At 46.2% G+C, this 23,042-nt stretch overlaps 1 long non-coding RNA gene across 1 annotated transcript in view; it reads right to left on the bottom strand.

Moving 5' to 3' along the window:
* Positions 1-21,148, bottom strand: part of LOC140216370 (uncharacterized) — a 68,667-nt gene extending 47,519 nt beyond the window's left edge. The window contains exon 1 of the long non-coding RNA XR_011893022.1: positions 21,058-21,148. This is a non-coding gene — a long non-coding RNA (uncharacterized lncRNA). The remainder of the gene's footprint in view (positions 1-21,057) is intronic.
* Positions 21,149-23,042: the final 1,894 nt, after the last annotated feature.

A 23,042-nucleotide genomic window follows, 5' to 3' on the forward strand; every position in this document is an offset into this window, starting at 1 on the left:
GGGCATTTTCTGCTTCTCATCGGATGAAGGCTAAATAAAATTCGAGTTCTTTTTTTTTTTTTTGCAAGGGTAAGTAGTGGTAAAATGAACTTCCCCCTCCATAAAGTAACATGAAAATGTGTGGAGTGGTACTCGTATCTGAGCAACCTTCTCGATACTATAGTCAAACATACAAGTAAACGCCACAGTGCATTTCAATATTTTTGAAATAGTTGTCTAATATTTTGCTAGCGCGATCAAAGCTTCCACGTTTACGTCAGCGCTTTTACGTCTGCATAATTAAATTTACAGCAGTCAGTTTTATATATATATATATATATATATATATATATATATATATATATATATATATATATATATATATATATATATATATATATATATATATATATATATATATATATATATATATATATATATACATAAAACTGACTGCTGTAAATTTAATTATGCAGACGTAAAAGCGCTGACGTAAACGTGGAAGCTTTGATCGCGCTAGCAAAATATTAGACAACTATTTCAAAAATATTGAAATGCACTGTGGCGTTTTCATCTGTTATTCTTTCTAAAATTTTTGCTCAGTCGTTGCAGTATTCTTCGCTCTCGCGTGACTGGAAGAAACGAAAGGTGGTTCCAGTCCCAAAGTCAGGCAATGCGCATGCTCCCGAGAACTACCGTCCCATTTCATTGACAAGCATCTCATGCAAAGTTTTGGAATACATCATTTATTCTCACCTTGTTGAATTTTTGGAAACCAATTCATTCTTTCATTCCTGTCAACATGGCTTCAGAAAAATGTACTCGTGCGAAATCAAACTAGCTTGCTTTACTAGTGATCTTTTTGCTGCATCTGACAATAACTTTGACGTTGACTGTATTTTCTTGGACTATGCTAAGGCCTTTGATACCGTAACACACGATCTACTAAACCTTAAACTCGATCAGCTTAACATTGATCCTTTAGCATTATCCTGGATTAAGGACTTCCTTCCCAACCGAACTCAGTACGTAACTGCCAATAACGCTTCCTCTACTTTTTCATCAGTTACATCAGGGGTCCCGCAGGGATCCGTCCTCGGGCCTCTGCTCTTTCTAATTTATATTAACCATCTCCCCGATTGCGTGAAATCGTCTTCAATTAACCTATCTGCTGATGACTGCGTAATATATGATAAGATTAGTGACCCCGCCGTTTCCACTAAACTACAAGAAGACCTTAGCAATTTATCTAAATGGTGCAATGCGTGGAACATGAAACTAAACGTAAATAAATGTAAATATATGCGCATATCACGCCGTTCTAACAATACGGACACACACATGTATTTTCTGAATAGCGTTCCTCTCTGTCAAGTTAATTTTTACAAGTAACTCGGCCTTTACATCACTCACGATCTATCATGGCACAAGCATGTTGAATTTATAACTGCTAACGCTAATCGCACGCTAGGCTATCTACGCAAAAACGTTTACGCCATTCCTGCATCTTTAAAACTGACGCTCTACAAAACACTTGTTCGATCAAAATTAGAATATGCCTCGGCCATCTGGGATCACCCTCCAGTATCACTAACCCTCTCCCTCGAAGCCATTCAGAACCGCGCGTCCCGCTTCATTCTATCTAATTTCTCTCGTCATGCTAGCGTAACACACATGAAGCAAACCCTTAACATACCGGAACTTTCAGTACGTCGTGCATACAGTCGCCTTTGCCTTTTCCACAAGATTTACCACAACCCGTTATTAAAAGAAAAACTTCTTACTCCACCTTCCTACTTTTCATCCCGCAGCGATCACCTGCATAAAGTTTTCGTGCCATCTTGTAGCACGAACGCGTACTATTACTTTTTTTTACCTCGCACCTGCAATGACTGGAACCACCTCCCCGCATCGGTCGCTACTATTATAGACCCATCGAGGTTCAAGACTGCTGTTTTCCATGCCATCTAACAAATATTTTATTCATTAATCTGCATTCTTTTCCTGTGTATATGTACCACTCCTTTCTGTAGCGCCTACGGGCCTTGAAAGTATTTAAAGTAAATAAATAAATAAATAAATAAATAAGCTACAAGAAGCATTGTTAATAGATTTATTGTTAGCATAAATGGCAGATGAAATTCGCTTACTAAGCAAATTAACAAGGAACTAGCATGGTATCACGCGCGTAGAGGAAACGTGAACATATCTCACTAGCTAAATGCGAACATTCGCTTTCACAACGGTGGCGTCATAAAGAGCGCCAGTGCCAGTGGGCGAGCTCCTCGTGCTGCTGTTCGCTTCCAAGCGTCTCGAAAACTTGAAATTACGCGACATCTAACACTATTCACGCCAGAAAACAAAGCTCATGAAGCCACCAGCCATCGTGGCTAGCCGCATCTATGCACCCGCTGCCGATTACCTCGGAAATAAGGCACGCGGTACGCGTACTAGCTGCACCAGGTGTATGTCCACGTGTATCTGCGTGTACCTACGCCCAGGCTAAGGGACTGTAAGAGCTCTTCCCTGAAGCAAGGCTATGCAAATTTCCCCTACTCGCATAGTGCACCCTACAATACCTCAGATATAATCAATCGCTAAAATCAGAAAGGTCATGCATGTAATTCGGCATTTACTGAAGCAAGAACTTGTCTTTGAAAACTCACATAGAACACATGAAATTCTTAGTCGACCAGAATGCATGGCACAGCAACTTTTACTGCGATAGCAATTATATAGACCCTCCAGGCGAATGTTGCCATCGCCACTGTCGTTGCTGTGATGTTCCGCATTGTATCCAAGGGCGATTACACCGTAGCCGCGTGTCGTATGCTGTACGCAAGTGAAATCGTGCGAGCGGAGCCCACGATCCTGGCTCCATCTCGCGAACGCAAAGGCAGAAAGCAGGCAGGAAGCGCACCCTCCTCGGTCGCGCGCGAGGCAATGGCAAGGCGCCGGGGGGGGGGGGGGGGGGGGCGCAGTACTATGGCAGCAACTGCGTATTGTGCGGCCGCGCGTGGGTCGAGCGGGCCGTATCTTCAAAGTGATTAGCGTTGCAGGCAGAGTCTAGGTGCGCCGACGGCTCATGCCTTTATGCGTGCTTCGTTCTCACCGCTCAGTTTGAATTGGAGCGAAAGACAAAACGAAGGTAACTTGGCGCGCTATAACGTAAAACTATTCCAAACTTTTCTATTCCAATTCTGCTATCAGCCCTCCACGATTGGTCAAAAACTTTTTTCGACCACCCCCACTTCACCTGTCTGTCACGCGACGTCACGAAAACCGCGATAGCTCCGCATCTGATATGATGTGTACACACTGATTATGCATGATTTGACACAAAAAAGAAAAACAATTATTTCTGATTCGACCCCTTTTCGTCATTAGCCCTCGGCTATTGGTAAAAAGCTTTCGGGCTGCACCCACTTCACCTGTTTGTCCCGCGACGTCACAAAACCGCACAAACTCACCGCATCAAAGTGACGTGTACGCGATAAAGATGCATTAATATGCCGAAGAAAACTGAATTTTCGTCGGAATAGCCACAGCCTGCCCCGTTGCGAAAGGAATAAAAGATGGCTGCCGCCGATTGCTGAGACGCTGGCTACTCGCACCTGCCGGAGAGCATGGGTGTATTTGCGTATAATAAAACTTCTTGCGTGACCGTGTAACGTTTTCGAGCACTTTCGGCACGTTTACCACCTCATTCTGCCAACTCTTCTTTGCTGAGGGTCAGTTAGAGCGTCATTTTTAATCTTCCGTTGCATGCCGCCGCAATTTTCGACCAGCCACCACAAGCTAAAAGGGAAAGCCGACCACTCGCAGACGCCGGCACCACCCTCTTCATCCGGTTATCGATTTTCAGTGCACTGGCTCTGCCCCAGAGGATCCCTCTCCACTTGAGCGTTCTCCTCGCCTCTTGTCAGCCAATTAGATACGACAAGCCGCTCAGTGCAGGCAATGTTATTCGTTTTTCAAGCAAACAAAAGTGACCTCCTATGGACGAGGAGAGTGTTTTATTGGTCTGTACAGACAACCCTGTGGGTGACCGCCCGGGGCTTGCGTCGGTGGTAACGCAAATTTGACGTCAGGAGGTTGGAAAAGAAACATATTGGAATAGCTTTACGTTATAGGGTCCTTGGTTCACTTCAGGTGCTGCGCTTCTTCACGCCAGCATTTGCACAGCGAGTGTCCGCAGTGAACGAGTGTGATGTGTTCATGTTTGTCTGTGCGTGCTGACACAGTATTTGTTAAGTTAGTTATAAGCGAATGCTACAAGTTCATACGGAATATAATACTGCAATATTTTTTTTGTATAGCTGTCTATTAATTTGCTGTCGCAATCGATGCTACGCCTTGCGGGTGAAACTGCCACCATTTTTCAGACTGCCACCCTCCGCGAAACTACTACTTTACAATATGTACACCCACCCGCACGTTGAAAATGCCTTGTCGTTGTTCGATTGCAGCTCGATATCACAAGGACTGAGGCGGAGGCCCAGTTTTTATCGCAGAATGTCTGTGCAATAGACGTTTTTATGGTTTTACTTCCTTTGGTGCACCCGCGACTCTTGGCCAGTACCAATTCGTTTGAGACAGCCTAACTGCTGTTTTTAACACTGTTTTCTAAAAGTAACACGCAATGTTTGCCACAGAAGCCCCCTATCTGCAACATAGGAAGCTACGGAAGAAAATTTTATTGATATAGTGTCATTAGGCGCGCACTTCTTGTTGGTGGAATATTTATCAGCGACAATGATCAAAGAACACAATCTGATAGTGAACTAAAACAGGTTTATTATCTGCGTGGCGCGCAGAGATGCCGACGACTAATGAACTTCTGGGTAAATCTAAGGGTAGATAAACGTATATATCTACAATAAATATGTAATAAAAATTATCAAATATTCTAAATACACTAATTAAAAATGTGAGAACTGCCTGTCAGAATTAAGGTGTTTCTTTTATAAGCTGCGCCAGCCCCATTTAAGGTGAACCAGTCGACTTTCCGATAAAAGGAATCAAGGCAATTATTGGACGTTAATATAAACGACAGTGTTAGGGTAAATAGGTTGCCTATGTAGTCAGACTGAATCGGGGAGACCGGGAAGTCCTTATTAATGCGATTTCCTTGGCTTGTCCTGCGATCTCCTTCAACATGCTAGCAGGAAAAATGAAGTAGACACATATGTATTGGTATTTGCTATTCAGATCGCATTAAAATTTAGTACTCAATATTAACAATTATCGAATAGTCGTTTCTGTTCGAATGCAAGACATAACAGCACTTTTGAAGTCTCGAATATGAGGGGCCGATGCAAGTGAGGACTCTTATTCCCTATGATTGTGCTGCTGGACAGCATTGGCTGTGGAGCGGAGGGGCACCAGTTCCTGAGAGAATAAATAACTGCACGGCTGCTAATCGGTTCTGCTGAACAAGTTCCCAGTTGTAATTCAATATAAACACCCCGTTTTGGGGCAACCTGTAAATCTGCTAACTTGATTCAGGCAAGGGAAACATTTTTTCGACAGCCTCCCATGTCTGCAACCCTTTAAAGCTGGATGCCCAATGTGGTACCATACTTATGTTCTTGAACAAACACAGCAGACCTACAAATATGTCTAGGTGTATGTGAGGCATACCATTCCTTTAATTACTTCAATATTGTCCTTATGACAGTGCACCAGATAACTGAAAGGAGTCTTATATAATAAAAAAGCTGCTTAGTTCCGCGGACGTACAGTTGGAATTGCCATTACATTTCGGTATGAAATATAAGATAAGCGTAGCATGTTTTTCTCAGAAATAAGACTATGAGAAGAATTTGTTTCATTTGCAACCCTAGAACAAAGCCGAAGGACGCAGCTACCTTCTTTTTCTCGTTTTTTCTTAATTAAACAGATACTGGCGTTTTACGTTTGATGATATGATTATGAGGCACACTGTTCCGTTCTCACCACCTGGGGTCCTCTGACATGCACATGAACAGAAACATACGAGTGCTCTTCCATTTCGTTCCCGTCAAATTCTGCGACATGCTCTGAACCCATGAGCTCGACTTTATCAGCGCAACGCCGCACCCACAATGTAGCAAAAATGGCTTCCTAAAACTTTTCAGCGCTCGAGGTCCGGCCGCAATAAAAGAACGGGCACGAATTACTTCGCAATCTGTTGCGCAAGAAAGCCGAAAACACGAATTAAATGTTGCAGTGCGTTTTTGCGGTTACTATAAGAATACTTGCCGGAAATCTGAGCACAGGGCTACGGATGGCGCAGATATGTTTTGTTCACTTGAAGAGGCAAGCAGGTAATTTTGATATGTTGTCAGTCTGCGTTTCGCAATACATACTAATGAAAAACTATAAGCGCAAAAATACAAATGAGAGATAGATGCTGCTTGAAGACCAAAAACAAATGTTTTGTTTTTCAGAGGGAACTGTGCAATAACATTGTGGCGTACAATAACATAGTTGGATGAAAGCCGACACTGCGGCCGCAATACACGCGCGCGCCAAGCAGCATAAAAAATTAAATGAAACAAAGAAAAGAAAGAAAGGAATCTATTCCTAAGGCATAAATACATGTAATATGCAATTATGAACACCATTTAAGTGGTCTGAACGCATATCCCAACGCGGGAAGCAGTACGAATGACTCTTCTGAGAAGTACCGCCACCAGTTTCGAACGGCGCGACCTTGGTGTGGCCCAAGCCACTTTCATCGCGCGCAACCACAGTATTTTTTGTCGTCGCACACCTCGTTGCAAAGCATGCGCCGCCCCAGGCGCTGGTTCCATTCAACCATATTCTAGTGTACTCTAATGGAAACAAAGCGCTGGGTGAGCGGAGATCTGTGTGCGGCGGCTGCTGTGGATAACACCCACCTTTCACCCACGCGCTGCCTCTCGCGATCTCCACATCAGCGAGGCAGTCGCGCCCAACTTCGCTCCGTTCACGCCGTTCCGTACGAGACAAATTGTTCGCGCCAGCCATCCCAAATGAAAACACGTATACAGCTGGCCGGAAATTTCGCATTAGGAATTATCGTAATCGTCGGTAATTTTTTTTAATAAAGCGCTTTTTTATACGTTGAATCGCAAAAGCAACTGGAAAGACCATGTATTTTGACACCCACTTGGGGAAATATCTCGAAACTGGTGTCATCCTGTAGATTCATTTGAAGGGGAAAGCTCTCGTAAGCTAACCGGCTACACTTCGTAAGTTGCAACATATGTCCTATAGTTATTAAATAAGTAGTTAGGAAATTTTCGGTCATTCGTTGAATATGTATTTCGATTTGTCGTGCTGCTAATGTCCGCTTCTTTGAATAATGCCGCTCAAGGACAATAATTGTGAAATCGACCACATGCAGCATTACCAAATTCCGAAAAATTTTAAATTCACCACCCCGTATATATAGAAGGGTTTTCCACATCCGCTCACCATAGTTGTGAGTCACTCTGGCCAACTCTTCCAGGGCTAGATCTAGTACACACAAATATCCAAATTTGTGGATGGGTTCATGGCGGTCACTATAGCGCAAGTGGTGGTATATCACACGCGTAAGGCGAAGGCTCTCGGTTTGACTCACACCGGCGCCAAGTTATCTTTTCATCCCCTGTCATTTCCCTTTCCTGCATTATTATTTAAATTTCAATATCAACCACGGCTAACTTCCCCGATACTTCAATACTTTCCTTGCCATTATTGTCTGTGGACGTTGTCTGTGGTCCGGGAGGCATGGTCAGAAGCTTGATGTGCCGACCACTTCGGAGTTTCGTGGCAAGGACGGGGATTGCTAACCTTCGCCAGAATGTTACGTGTGGAAAGACAAAATCGAAAGAGGCTATTTTCAGGCTATTAACACTGGAGCCAGACAGCGAGGCCGACACTCGCTCGCGCCAAGTACAGCGACCAACTTCATCGTCGTTCTCGCGGCGGCTCGTCTCTTGAGCATCGCTTGATGATATCGTAATACTATGGTCATGTTTTACGAAAATTGAGCCCCTCGGTTTCAATTCTCATCTCTTTCGTTCACAGCGAGATTCTCAAAACTGGCAGCCTTTCTGCCATTCAAGGTCATATACAAGAGTTCTTTAGCGACGTGCTTGCTCTAGTAAGTCGACGCGTTAGGTCCCGTGAGGTTTTTTCACATCCGCCAATCATGACTTTAGGTGGCGCTGGCTCACACGCACAGGGCTACATTTAGTAAACAAAAATGCCCAACTTAGTGGACGGAATGATAGCCCTCACCGTAGCACATTGTTAGTGCAATGAAAGCTTAATGTGAATGTTGTGGTTCGGCTCCCACTTGAGGCAAGTTATAGTTTCTTCCACTTTCATTTTCTGTTTTCTTCATTCAATTTCTATTCATTCCGAAGTAAAACACAACTAATTTCCCCAATGCTTTCCATGGCTACAATGAGAGTTAGCTGTATCTACATGCTCGGGATTTATACAGATTAGAGTTCCTTTCTGGCATGTATATATATATATATATATATATATATATATATATATATATATATATATATATATATATTGTTGCAGGGAGAAAGCAGGCCCAGGAGTGTAAAATAATGTATATTTACAACTGAGGTCAATGGCGTTCAGGCAGCTGCCAGACTTCGTCTTCCTCTCGTCCAATCCAACTTCTTCCTTCCCTTCACCGTAACATCACCCTCCCGGCGGAGTAGCTCCGTCCCGGTGCAAGTTATAGAGCCTCACTTAATGGAGGGACATAGGGCTTCAGCCTGGCGACGTGAACAACATCGCTAGTGACGTTGGAAGGCACTGAAGGCTGACCAACTGGGGCGATCTCGTATGTCACATCGGACAGTTGGCGTAAGATCTGGTACGGTCCAGAATAACGGGAAAGTAGTTTTTCCGACAAGCCGACGCGACGTGAAGGCGTCCAGAGAAGGACAAGGGAACCAGGTGAAAAATGGGAGTCTCGGTGCCGAAGGTCGTAGCGTCGCTTTTGAGAAGCTTGCGAGACTGTGAGGCGATGACGGGTGACTTCTCGGGCCTAGGCGGCTAAGTCAATAACATCGCGAGCGTAATTAGTGCTGGGTGATTGTACTGCGAAAGGTAGCAACGTGTCAAAAGGCAAGGTGGGGTCGCGGCCATACAACAGATAAAATGGTGAAAATCCGGCAGTATCGTGTCGGGACGAGTTCTATGCGAAAGTGATGTATGGTAAAGCGACATCCCAGTCGCGGTGATCGTCGGAAACGTACATGGCCAGCATTTCAGTTAGCGTGCGGTTGAGTCGCTCGGTGAGGCCGTTCGTTTGAGGGTGGTACGCGGTAGCAATCTGGTGTTCTGTAGAACAGGAGCGGAGCAGATCATCAACGACCTTCGATAGAAAGTAGCGGCCGCGATCCGTCAGCAACTGGTGAGGGGCGCCGTGGTGCAGGATGACATCGTATAGTAAGAAGTCGGCGACATCTGTAGCGCAGCTGGTTGGTAGCGCTCGTGCAATGGCATATCTCGCGGCATAATCGGTTGCTACAGTAATCCATTTGTTTCCTTTGATGGAAATTGGAAAGGGGCTAAGGAGGTCTAGGCCCACACGGAAGAAGGGCTCTGTAGGGATGTCAATTGCTTGCAGCAAACCAGTGGGAGGCATAGCAGGCGTCTTCCGGCGCTGACACAGGTCGCAATAAGCGACATAACGGCGCACAGAGCGATAAATGCCGGGCCAGAAGAAGCGTCGCCGCAGGGGGTCGTATGTTCGAGTGATGCCCAGATGTCCAGCAGTAGGAGCGTCGTGAAGTTGCTGGAGCACGGCTAGTCGAAGGTGCTTGGGAACGACTAGGAGGAGCTCCGGGCCGTCAGGACGAACGCTACGACGGTATAAAGTTCCATCGCGCAAGGTGAACATCCGGAGGAACGGGTCATTGGGCGAGGAGCTTAGGCGTTCCATGAGCGTTCGAAGAACAGGATCTTTGCGCTGCTCGTCGCCAATATGGAGGAAGCCGGAGAGGGATAGAACACTGATGTCCGAGTCTGGATCGGTATCGTCCGGTTGATCCACTGGATTGCGAGACAGGCAGTCAGCGTCTTTATGCAGGCGCCCTGACTTATACATAATAGAAAATGTATATTCTTGTAGACGCAAGGCCCAACGTCCAAGTCGTCCAGTTGGGTCATTCAAAGAGGAGAGCCAGCAGAGGGCATGATGATCGGTTACGACGCAGAAGCTCCGACCGAAAAGGTACGGCCGAAATTTCGCGACCGCCCATACGAGCGCGAGACATTCTCTCTCAGTGATGGAGTAATTTCGCTCGGGCGTGGGAAGAAGGCGGCTAGCGTAAGCGATGACACGGTCTTGGCCCTGTTGACGCTGAGCGAGGACAGCGCCGATGCCATGACCACTCGGGTCAGTTCGTACTTCAGTGGGCGCAGATAGGTCAAAGTGTGACAGAATTGGGGAAGTTGTAAGCCGCTCAATCAGGGTGGAGAACACTTTCTCCTGCAGTGGTCCCCAAGAGAAAGAGACGTCTTTCTTAAGAAGGTCAGTGAGAGGGTGAGCTATGTCGGCAAAATTTGTCACAAAACGCCGGAAATAAGAGCATAAGCCCAGAAAACTACGGACATCGTTTGTTGAACAAGGTACAGGAAAATTTCGCACGGCGTGAACTTGCTGTGGTACAGGTTGGATTCCGGCGGCGTTTACGAGATGGCCGAGCATGTTAATTTCACGGCGACCGAAATGGCAATTGGAGGAGTTTAGCTGAAGGCCAGCCCTGCGAAACACGGAGAGTATGGTTGTGAGACGCCGCAGATGGCTCTCAAAGTTCGGCGAAAACACAATCACATCGTCGAGGTAACACAGGCATGTAGACCACTTCAAGCCGCGCAAGAGAGAGTCCATCATGCGCTCGAATGTAGCTGGCGCATTGCATAATCCAAAGGGCATGACTTTAAATTGGTACAGACCATGCGGTGTGACGAAGGCGGTTTTCTCGCGGTCCATCTCATCGACGCTAATCTGCCAATAGCCGGAGCGGACGTCAATTGATGAAAAATATTGGGATCCGTGAAGGCAGTCAAGAGCGTCATCAATGCGAGGCAGGGGACAAACATCCTTCTTTGTTATTCTGTTGAGGGGATGGTAGTCAACGCAGAAGCGCCATGAGTTGTCTTTCTTCTTTACTAAGACAACTGGTGATGCCCACGGGCTACTTGAAGGTTCAATCATGTCCTTGTCCATCATCCTGTCTGCCTCTTTTTGTATGATGGCCCTTTCTGTTGCGGAGACGCGATATGGCCGCCTATGAATGGGGCTGGCGTCACCGGTGTTGATGCGATGCGTGACAACAGATGTCTGGCCAAGTGGACGGTCGTCCAAATAAAAGATGTCCCGGTAAGATGACAGGACGTGAAGAAGAGCTGCTGTTTGCTCGGAAGGAAGGTCTGGGCGATCATCTTAGAAACATCGTCCGTAGGCGTCCAGGACGGAGCAGTGGGTGACAAAGGTCCGTTGGTACTGAGGAAGGATTGAGAGGTCAAAGAAGAAACCTCAAATTCTTCCAAAGGAGTGATATGCGCTATGGAGATACCGTGTGGCAGCACATGCGACGAAAATCTGAAATTGAGGATGGGCATACGAGTGCAGTTTTCGCGGTGCTCGGCACCGCGCTAAGGTGCTCGGCAGGGCAATATTGCGCGACAAAACCACGTCAGTAAGCGGCGACACGACGTACTCGCCATCAGGTACGGTAGGACAGGGCGTCAGGAGGACATTTGTAGCCGCTTGTGGAGACAGCCTTGCAAACTCAGCTGAACATAAGCGGTGTGAAGCGCAAGTTGTTGCGTCGGCAGGAAGCGGCAGATCCAACTGTACAACACCTGCGGAGCAGCCAATTTGGGCAGTGTTTGGAAAGGAAGTCGAGGCCGAGAATTAGGTCGTGCGGACAGTGTTCAAGGATGATAAATAGAATAACGGTATAATGGCCCCCAATGGTCACACGTGCTGTGCACATTCCAAGGACAGGTGAAGTACTCCCATCGGCGACTCGCACAGTGCCCAGTACAGCGGGTGTCAGAACCTTCTTAGGCCTTCGGCGGAGAGCAGCGCTCATAACTGAAAGCTGCGCTCCTGTATCAACGAGAGATCTAACAGGAACGCCATCAACTTCAATGTCCAGTAGGTTTCCACACGTAGGCAGGGTCAACAGAGGATTTGTGGGCCGGGTCGTAGTTGCAGCTTCACCTCCGGGAGCTGCATCGCCTAGTTTCCCGAAGCAAAGGACCGGTCGCAGAAGGGGACGAAGAGCGGTGAACGAGAGGCGAACGGGACCTACGACCTTGCGGAGACGGGGAGCGGCTAGATCTTGGTGGAGCACTGTCGGCGTTGATGTTCCTAGACGGCATATAGGGCGAGAAAGTACGATTCTCTGGTACTTGTCGGTAGTGACTCGGAGACGACCACCGAGGGGGCGACGACCAATGGTTACGGCAATGACGGGCGATGTGTCCAATACCGGAACAATTAAAGCAGATGGGTTTATCATCCGTTGTGCGCCAGTCAGCTGGGTTGCGACGGCGTGGCGGAAAGCTTTGCGTCTGGGAGCGAGCGGCCGGAGAAATCTGGTAGGTGTTTGTATGGCGGACCGAGCAGAGAGATGGAATGCCCAAACTTGCTATTTCCTCCCGAACGACCGCTTGTATGAGGGAGATAGCGGGCACGCTTTCCCGACAGTCGGGACGAACTGGAGCCGGAGCCATGGCCTCAAGCTCACGGCGAACGATGCGTGTGATATTTTCCGGTCCTGCGGGCTGAACGAACCGCGGCGGGTCTTCGCAAGAAGATGTCGCGGCGGTATTAGGCAGCCGGTCGAAAGTTTGAGCGACGCGGCGGCCCTTCGCTTGTTCGACGCCGGCACTCCTTTACAATTGCATCCACAGTGGCACAATCCTTGCACATTAGGAGATTGAAGGCATCGTCTGCAATACCTTTCAGTATGTGACCAATCTTGTCTGCCTCGGTCCTGTTGTCATCAGCCTTGCGACAGAGGGCCAGCACATCCTGTATGTACATGACATAGGATTCTGTGGACTTCTGAGCGCGGCACGCAAGTTCTTTTTTCGCTGCCAGCTGACGACCGACAGGTCTGCCAAACAGGTCTCGCATTTTTTCTTTGCAGACATCCCAGCTCGTTAGGTCAGCTTCGTGTGTGTCGTACCATTGCTTCGCAGTTCCTCTTAGATAAAATATCACGTTTGCAAGCATCATTGTTGGATCCCACCTGTTGTTGTCGCACACTCGCTCGTACATCGCAAGCCAGTCCTCGACGTCGGCGTTGTCCGTGCCACAAAATGTCCCTGGGTCCCGCGGGTGAGTGAGGATGACCGTTGGCACGGGCTGCTGAGGCATTGTCGCTTGTGTCGGTTGATTTGCCATTGTGGCGGCAGGTAGATGACGTCCGCTGCGAAGTTCCGTGATTGTACCCCGCACCTTCCACCAAAATGTTGCAGTAAGAAAGCAGGCCCACGAGTGTAAAATAATGTATATTTACAACTGAGGTTAATGGCGTTCAGGCAACTGCCAGACTTCGTCTTCCTCTCGTCTAATCCAACTTCTTCCTTCCCTTCACCGTAACAATATATATATATATATATATATATATATATATATATATATATATATATATATATATATATATATATATATATATATATATATATATATGCACGAGGGAACTCGATTTTTTTGTAAATCATGTCCTGATAAAGCCAAGTGGCATTGAAGCCAATGAAATCATTGGGGACATTTGGTGTGGTTGAAGTTGACATGTAGAAAATAATGAAAAGGCGCGCGAAACAGAAATGGATGTGGACGAAAGGATAAATATAGAAAGACAGAAAGAGCTAAAACTCTATCTGTCGAGAGGCTGACCATCCGAAAAGCTCCCCAGCAGCCACGCCTAACACAGTAGTGTAGGTAATGAAAGCTTCAGTTGAAAAAATCGGTGAGCAGAGCTCATAAAGTGGGGGTGGGGGAGGGGGCACTGGTTCTGCACTACGTAAGTGTTTCTGCCAAAAGATACAGACAAGTTCCCCTTACATGCCATAGAATTTATGAATTATTTGTTGCGGTCAACCAGCGCAAGACCTCAGTAGCGGTGACCGTAGGTCAAATTATAAAACTGCGCATTTCACCAGCTGCAATACAAAAGCGTTTGGCGAATCGGGCTAGGACTGCCATCCATTGGCTACACAGACTATTCCGGTCTATAAAAGAGGGTCTTTAAAAGTAAACATGATTTACTGCGATTTAGGCGATTATGAGAGTGAAACGTTCTTTGAAGCAAAAGTGAAATATTTAGGGTGCTCTCCGGAATCACTTTTATCTTTCAAGTATCCCGCAACTTCGCTATTTTTTTAGACAAAGCTTCAAAGTGTATTTGTATATCACATTAGGCAAGGAGGTTAGCAGATACATTAACATTCGCGGCATACTTACCGCTATATAGCAGTCACAAGAAGGAACAAGAGTCCTATAGACATGGAAGCGGACATTGTAAGCTTGAACCAAACAGGCAAAAAAAATTTGCGGGTAGAAGTCGCCGCTTGCTGTTAAGCTTCGTCGTGTAATTAACTTCCACGAATGGTCGTGTGTGCATTTCGCCCTAAAGCTTTGAACGCTAAGTTAGCATTACCTTCATAAAATTTGAATTTGGATAAGTAACGAAACAAAGACGGAATACAATGAAAAAAGTCGCGCCAAAAAGACCTATTGCATGAACCAATCGATGATAGATGCAAGCACTGTACTGCCACACCGGTATTTCAGTTGATGGTATATGGGGTATATTGGTGCAAGGGCCATTCATGGCCACACCACGTCATTGTATTTAGTTGTTTATATTATAATCCTTTTCTTTTGGGTTTTTAAGCTTCCCCGTGTCTTAGGTTTGTGTGTCTTAAGGCTTGCGTCATGTGCGTCTTAAGGGGTGCGACATGAAGAAAGGCGGATAAATTGAACTACAGAACGGGGCATTAATTAGGCTTTTGCTACGGACGCTAATACACTTGAACAAAATGTTGCACTCTTAAGGGTGGTTGCGTGTCACATGGGTAACACCCCAACCGTAAGAGCTACAAACAATGCATTGCACACCACAGTGAGCTCTAGCTATACGTGCGGTATAAATTAACACAGGTTTACTTGCCACAATTTACTAGCAATAAATTTTACTTCGAAAAAAAGTCGGTAGACAAAATTTCATTTTCCTTCATCAAAAATTCGATCTTAACATTGACATGTGAACATGTTGGCCATAGGGTAGCCAAGCACCATCTATACATCCACAATGGTACAATTTCTTCAAACTAAGATTGCCGAGGCGCAAGAGAGAGCTCAATGCATCATACTCTCCACAACTCAGTCCGGAAGACAAATCTTGAAGATGGTAGGCATCGCGCCCCACCACGTTTGAAGATAAGTATTGTGAGAGGCAGAGAAAGCTGAGAGACTGCATCGCGGTCATGCCCGTTCCGACGTACCTACACCCAGTACACAACGTGGGCAGGAGGCGAGCTAGAGCCAAAGCCTTACTCGAGAAAGCCAGGGAACGAGTAGACGAAAGCGCTTTCGCCGATGTGGCGTTCGCACCCAACAGGCGAGCCTTCCCCGTGGTATGCCTGGATGTTAGAGGAAACGTCACGAATGCCGCGTCTCTACAACGGATCCAGAGACGGTCGAACAGGTAGTCATCGCCCTGACACTGCTGGATGGCAAGGCAACCACAATACACAGTGACTCGAGAGCGGCAGTGAGAGCCTCTGCCAAGGGCACCGTTTCCAGACAGGCCCTGGCGATCCTCCGCGGCAACAACGTTAACCCGCAGACATTGTAGAAATTGGCGGAGCCCGACTAATCTAAACGAGTCGGGTCACGACGCTGCGCGAGGGCTTACAGAGTGCGTGCCGCCAAGGTAGCCAGTCTTGGAGGTTACAAACTGCCGGGACCATCCTCTCTTACACCGAACTCACGAAACACTTTTACTTAGCGCGCAGGTGCTATCCGCCTCCGCACATAAAGCTAAACTGACCCCAACCTTTCACCCTGAGGCACTTGCAGACGAGAACCTATCCCAGCCACCTATTAAGCAAGATATTTCCCGAAGCCTTGGCTTCATACGCTTGCCCTCAACGCGGTAGCGGAACAGACTTAGTGCATATGCTCTGGCGGTGCTCCTCGTTACGCAGCCGCAAGGACAACACCAAAGAGCATTGGGACGTGGCTCTATGTAGCCTCGAACTAGAAGAACAGACATGGGCACCCCATCGGGCCCAGGATGCGGCCAAGAGGCTAGGCCTTTCGGTCGCGACGCGGGAGCGGATCGATTCAGGCTAGGAATCTAGCGTGACCTGAAGGACGTGAATAAAGTTTTTCATACCGTATAAGGCTAAGTAAGTTTTTAGGATAAGTAGGTGAAAAAACAAAAAAATATTCATGAGCAACAGCTGCTACACAACGTATTCGCGCTATGCTGTACGACGTCCCTAAGAGTTTGAAAGGGCAAATTACCTGTTCGGTTTTGGGTGGCGAGAGGAGGCGTGGGGGAGGAGTAGGAGCGAAGGCAATCACGCTACGTGTTGGATGTGTCCTCCCTGCTTTGAAAATTTACAAGGAAGCAGTCTTCGTGGCTAGAACCACTCAAAAACGTTACATGCATGTTTAGCTGATTTTCTGGAAGAACTAGATCATTCTACCAGTTCATATTTAATGAGAAATGACGTTGCGCTAAGGAGGCGGTAAAAAGTTGAAGTTTGTGTGATTTTTGGGGGCTAAATAAAGATTGTTAAACACTGGTTCCTGATGGTTTTAAAGGAAATATATGAAATGAAATGCTTTTCCATTTCCCTGGGAGAACTAAACGTCACATCATTTCATTGTCAGAGACAATAGGAGCCACTTTATAAGTAACATACACCAACAGCTTTATATCGGTAGACTAATAGGAAGTTTTCGGAGTAAGTACCAAATTTTCGTTTTAAGTTAGCTTTTTATTCCTCATGAGTGTGATATCTGTTACGTATTCCGTTCGCCCGGTATCCGAGCAAACTAAATGCTTCACCTAGATTGCATTTGGGTCAAAATGAGGGCATGTTGATGGCAATGTGCAATCAAATTTTCAATTTTCATGTCAATTAAAACAGTTGTAGTGAATAACCCACTCCATGCACTTTATAGGAATATCACACTTTTTACTAGCAGCGCACAATGTTTCTAGGGAGTCCAAAGTGAAACAGAGCATGCCACAGTGTCCAACAGTGCCGTGAAGAAAACAGGGGGCATCGTCTGAGAGCTGCGCAGGCAGCGTTTCAAGAATCTTACGTAAATTCAGGCTTTGCAAAAATTCATTGAGCATATGTTCAGAAGCGTTACATGGCCACAATTGGCCACGCTTTCCGGTTGCATCAATGAATTGTACGGGACAATATTTTCGCATTTGGTGAATTGGCGACACTTAAAGGCTGTCATTCTTGCCGTGCGACTGCGTGACTGCGACACCGTGATTCATGCACTGGTGTGAGCGGATCGGACAGCAAACACCAAGGTAAATCTATGCAACTATGCAATCCTCTCTTTGGGCGTCGATAGACGCCAACGGTGTTTCTTCTGTATCATCTCATCATCATCATCATCATCAGCCTGATTACGGCCACTGCAGGGCAAAGGCCTCTCCCATACTTCTCCAACTACCCCGGTCATGTACTAATCGTGGCCATGTTGACCCTCCAAACTTCCTAATCTCATCTGCCCACCTAACTTTCTGTCGCCCCCTGCTACGCTTCCCTTCCCTCGGAATCCAGTCCGTAACCCTTAATGACCATCGGTTATCTTCCCTCCTCATTACATGTCCTGCCCATGCCCATTTCTTTTTCTTGATTTCAACTAAGATGTCATTAACGCGCGTTTGTTCCCTCACCCAATCTGCTCTTTTCTTATCCCTTAACGTTACACCTATCATTTTTCTTTCCATAGCTCGTTGCGTCGTCCTCAATTTAAGTAGAACCCTTTTCGTAAGCCTCCAGGTTTCTGCCCCGTACGTGAGTACTGGTAAGACACAGCTGTTATACACTTTTCTCTTGAGGGATAATGGCAACCTGCTGTTCATGATCTGCGAATGCCTGCCAAACGCACCCCAGCCCATTCTTATTCTTCTGATTATTTCACTCTCATGATCTGGATCAGCAGTCACTACCTGTCCTAAGTAGATGTATTCTCTTACCACTTCCAGTGCCTCGCTACCTATCGTAAACTGCTGTTCCCTTCCGAGACTGTTAAACATTACTTTAGTTTTCTGCAGATTCATTTTTAGTCCCACCCTTCTGCTCTGCCTCTCCAGATCAGTGAGCATGCATTGCAGTTGGTCCCCGGAGTTACTAAGCAAGGCAATATCATCAGCGAAGCGCAAGTTACTAAGGTATTCTCCATTTACTCTTATCCCCAATTCTTCCCAATCCAGGTCTCTGAATACCTCCTGTAAACACGCTGTGAATAGCATAGGAGAGATCGTATCTCCCTGCCTGACGCCTTTCTTTATTGGGATTTTGTTGCTTTCTTTATGGAGGAGTACAGTGGCTGTGGGGCCGCTATAGATATCTTTCAGTATTTTTACATACGGCTCGTCTACACCCTGATTCCGCAATGCCTCCATGACTGCTGAGGTTTCGACTGAATCAAACGCTTTCTCGTAATCAATGAAAGCTATATATAATGGTTGGTTATATTCCGCACATTTCTCTATCACCTGATTGATAGTGTGAATATGATCTATTGTTGAGTAGCCTTTACGGAATCCTGCCTGGTCCTTTGGTTGACGGAAGTCTAAGGTGTTCTGGATTCTATTTGCGATTACCTTAGTAAATACTTTGTAGGCAACGGACAGTAAGCTGATCGGTCTATAATTTTTCAAGTCTTTGGCGTCGCCTTTCTTATGGATTAGGATTATGTTAGCGTTCTTCCAAGATTCCGGTACGCTCGAGGTCGTGAGGCATTGCGTATAGAGGCTGGCCAGTTTTTCTAGAACAATCTGCCCACCATCCTTCAGCAAATCTGCTGTTACCTGATCCTCACCAGCTGCCTTCCCCCTTTGTATAGCTCCCAAGGCTTTCTTTACTTCTTCCGGCGTTACTTCTGGGATATCGAATTCCTCTAGATTATTCTCTCTTCCATTATCATCGTGGGTGCCACTCGTACTGTATAAATCTCTATAGAACTCCTCAGCCACTTGAACTATCTCATCCATATTAGTAATGATATTGCCGGCTTTGTCTCTTAGCGCATACATCTGATTCTTGCCAATTCCTAGTTTCTTCTTCACTGCTTTTAGGCTTCCTCCGTTCCTGAGAGCTTGTTCAATTCTATCCATGTTATACTTCCTTATGTCAGCTGTCTTACGCTTGTTGATTAACTTCGAAAGTTCTGCCAGTTCTATTCTAGCTGTAGGGTTAGAGGCTTTCATACATTGGCGTTTCTTGATCAGATCTTTCGTCTCCTGCGATAGCTTACTGGTATCCTGTCTAACGGAGTTACCACCGACTTCTATTGCACACTCCTTAATGATGCCCACAAGATTGTCGTTCATTGCTTCAACACTAAGATCCTCTTCGTGACTTAAAGCCGAGTACCTGTTCTGTAGCTTGATCTGGAATTCCTCTATTTTCCCTCTTAGCGCTAACTCATTGATCGGCTTCTTATGTACCAGTTTCCTCCGTTCCCTCCTCAGATCTAGGCTAATTCGAGTTCTTACCATCCTGTGGTCACTGCAGCGCACCTTACCGAGCACGTCCACATCTTGTATGATGCCAGGGTTAGCGCAGAGTATGAAATCTATTTCATTTCTAGTCTTGTCGTTCGGGCTCCTCCATGTCCACTTTCGGTTATTCCGCTTGCGGAAGAAGGTATTCATTATCCTCATATTATTCTGTTCTGCAAACTCTACTAATACCTCCCCCCTGCTATTCCTAGTGCCTATGCCATATTCCCCCACTGCCTTGTCTCCAGCATGCTTCTTGCCTACCTTGGCATTGAAATCGCCCATCAGTATAGTGTATTTTGTTTTCACTCTACCCATCGCCGATTCCACGTCTTCGTAGAAGCTTTCGACTTCCTGGTCATCATGACTGGATGTAGGGGCGTAGACCTGTACAACCTTCATTTTGTACCTCTTATTAAGTTTCACAACAAGACATGCCACCCTCTCGTTAATGCTATAGAATTCCTGTATGTTACCAGCTATATTCTTATTAATCAGGAATCCGACTCCTAGTTCTCGTCTCTCCGCTAAGCCCCGGTAGCACAGGACGTGCCCGCTCCTTAACACTGTATATGCTTCTTTTGGCCTCCTAACTTCACTGAGCCCTATTATATCCCATTTACTGCCCTCTAATTCTTCCAATAGCACTGCTAGACTCGCCTCACTAGATAATGTTCTTGCGTTAAACGTTGCCAGGTTCATCATATTCCAATGGCGGCCTGTCCGGATCATCTCGTGCACGATCAAGGTTCGACGCCTCGAGCGCCACTGGCGGTGACGCCGGTGTTCTGACACTACTTTAACGTATGCATAAAGCTTGCTGCCGCTTTCAACCCTTCTTATTCGCATGAAACTGACAATTTTTTGTTTTCATATCGATGCAGATTCATTCGCCTTTAGCGCTTTCGACAGCCTAAAGCTCTACGAATTCGCGATTTCAACTTTATACGTGCCTTCGTACCTGCAGATGCCAGGTTTATTTATGACAAAACACGACTATATGTTTACAAATAGTTCCTGCCAATATGACGCGAAGTCTTCTATTGCAATAATATTTGGGGAGAGGTCATGCAAGATAGACAACGGTTTTGGCATATTGCGACAACACGAGGAGGAAGCTTAATTAAATGTGTTCAGTATATATGGTATGTTGCACTTATGTACAGAATAAGGCGAAAATAAGTAAATTCAGCCACCAAAAGCCAGAAATCGGCGAAATACTCCGCTGCAATAATTTTCATCTAACATCGGCCACTATTCTATCAGCCTAAGAATTGATGCTTAGAAACATACTTACACAAGCATTAAGCAAAATGCAAGCAAAATGACCGCCCCGGGAATCTTGTTTGCCAGCATGGTGAGCCTAACTGAGCTACCCCTTTCCCGCAGTCCAAACTGTACCTTTGTGCAATATCTCAGCCGCTTTATATACGAATAACCGGGACAAATATATTTCAGCCAATGTAAAACAGCTTTCTGAATATAAAATATATATTGTTGGCAGGACAACGGCAACATGGGTTATTGCGGGCGCTAACGCAATAGTATTCTGCTAGGAAGTCTAGAAAAACTTTATTGCATTCTATAGAGCAACAACGGCTCCTGTTCCTCAAGCAGCGGCTAACAATAACAAGCTATCCGAACAAACCTATGAGGCAGTGCCGAATTTTTATTCGAATTCCCTGACAGCCGACACAATTCCCACTGGAAAGGATTGGCTCACAGCGCGCTCTTTTGGCATTCTTTTGTTTTACCATGTATGGAAGTCACATGATGTCTTCTGCGCTACTTTGTGCATGTGTACGGTAGCTCGTGCTCCTAAATAATTATTTCATGCCTTTACAGTCTTCAACATGCGAGTCTCTACAGTTTGTAGTTGTATTGAAAGAAACAGTAAAGTATATCACTTAATGACGAATCAGGACCCGGATGTGTTAGCCATCAAAGAGACAATAATTACAGGGGGAAACAATGAACGAGGGCATGGTGCTGAGCGTTTCACGTCGAGGTATTACGTCGTAGTCAGCCAAGAAAATGGTGCGTTAGCTAAATGTGCACTTTTTTTTTTAATGTATGGTCGGGGCTTTTTCTGCAGAAAACTGTCGTCTCCAGGGGAAAGACTGGTTTTAGGTGATTTTTTGTTGCGCTACAAGGAACGGCAGGTCTTCTTTGTTTACGGGCGAAAGAAGTTGATGAGAGAAAAAATTTATTCGCGAATTTTTTAACCAGAACGTTAGTTCACACAAGCGCATTGGTTTCACGGGCTATTTTAACAGCATGTTGAATGGGCATGAGAAAACGAGCAGGAGGGCTTTCATAGATAAAAGCAATGCTTTGTTAACCGCTGTAATCAGGGAATATGAGTTCGATGATGCGGCTGAATATTTCCAGGTGGCTCATGGCGTGCAGTATAGGCACCAGCTATGCTTGCATTACCCAAATTTACATTTATTGGACATGGTTTCGGATTGTAGTAATTACGACGCGGTACCAACGTAAATTTTGGTCACTGCCTTTTAAATTGCCTAATAGTGTTAGGATCGGCCTGCAGGGGTACTGCTCTGCAAAGCTATTTCAGCCCGCTGCACGTGCTTCGGTCGACTTGCGGTTCTGGCGTCCTTCAGAGAACCGGCGAGGTCGACAGCGCTAACTGACCATGAACTTCTTTCGGCTAACTGGAGACTACGGCAGCAGGGCTGGCCCTGTATGGCGCCCCGTGTATTGTTGGTTGATTTGCCGGGTCTTCATGGTCTCTCTGCGTCAAGAAGAGCTTCCCTAACAAAAGGGTGCTTGTCAGTGTGCTCGTCACTGTACTCGTCATCGTGCTCGTGAGCTGTGTGCTCGTCAATGTACTCGTCATAGTGCTCGTAAGCTGTGTGCTGTATGCTCGCCTTGCGTGCTCCATTTGGGAGCCACGCTATACTGTCGAATGTATCTCTTGTTTAAAATGTAAATACTGTAAATAAATCCTGCTCGCCTAGTCCTGTCCCCCCCCCAAGTTCCTCTCTACGACCGACAACCCGTTCAACTAGTGGCAGCGGCGAGATCGTCCGACAACTCTAATATCTGAATGGCAACGGTGTGACCGGCCTACGGCTCGTACATGTGCCTACGACTTGTAGACAGCAACAGCAGCTCACGGACTTTGGCACATGGTGACCGACCGGCATCCTGATCAAGTTGGAGGTGACTTGGGATCGACCACCTCTTGCAACTGACTGGATACGGCGGAGAAGGACTGGTGATATGGCGCTGCTTCAGTGGGTAAGCGTTTGGTTTTGG

This window comes from Dermacentor andersoni, chromosome 3, assembly GCF_023375885.2.
Source record: "Dermacentor andersoni chromosome 3, qqDerAnde1_hic_scaffold, whole genome shotgun sequence".
Taxonomy (NCBI): Eukaryota; Metazoa; Arthropoda; class Arachnida; order Ixodida; family Ixodidae; genus Dermacentor; species Dermacentor andersoni.